Source organism: Gorilla gorilla, chromosome 6 (genome assembly GCF_029281585.2).
Source record: "Gorilla gorilla gorilla isolate KB3781 chromosome 6, NHGRI_mGorGor1-v2.1_pri, whole genome shotgun sequence".
NCBI classification, from domain to species: Eukaryota; Metazoa; Chordata; class Mammalia; order Primates; family Hominidae; genus Gorilla; species Gorilla gorilla.
The window spans coordinates 12,515,636-12,516,338 of record NC_073230.2 but is presented as its reverse complement, the minus strand read 5'-3'; positions in this window follow the sequence as shown (position 1 = coordinate 12,516,338).

Genomic DNA, 703 nt, shown 5'->3' with positions numbered 1-703 from the left:
GAGGCTGGGGCCAGGAGGCTCAGTGTGGTAAGCAGTGCTCCGTAGGGGAGCAGGACTAGACACACTTGCTGTGCCCAACTCAGCATGCTCCTCTGAGATCTCAGGTGGCCTTGAGTAAGAGCCGAGTGCCCCACCATTGGAGAGGTTAGGAACCAGCAAATGGGACACCCACAGGCTGCAGCATCTAGAGGTGACAGAGTCAGGGGCGGAGTGTTCAGACAGGGCTACAAGTGACAGTTAAGGACAGAGCACAGAGTGGCTGCAGATGACAGGTCAGGGACCGGAAGCACAGGCGGGGCTGCAGGTGACAGTCAGGGACGGAGTGCACGGACAGGGCTTCAGGTGACAGGGACTGAGTGTACAAACCCACTGCAGGTGATGGACTGGGTGCACAGCTGGGGCTGCAGGTGACAGGGACCCGGTGGACAAATAGGACTGCAGGTGACATTGAAGGATCGAGTCATGTGGGGCTTCAGGTGACATGGGCAGACTGAGTGCAGAGAAGGGTCTGGGGACGTCAGCATCAGGGACTGGAGGACACAGCTGCTTCATCAGAAGACAGAGACAGTGCCTGAATACGGGGCCCAGAGAACTCAACCAGTGCAGGTGCCTCCTGGAGACAGGGCCAGGCTTGGAGCTGGGAGGAACCCAGAACAGCCTGGCCTACCAGGCACGGGCCCATCCCAAAAGGAAACAGCACCGC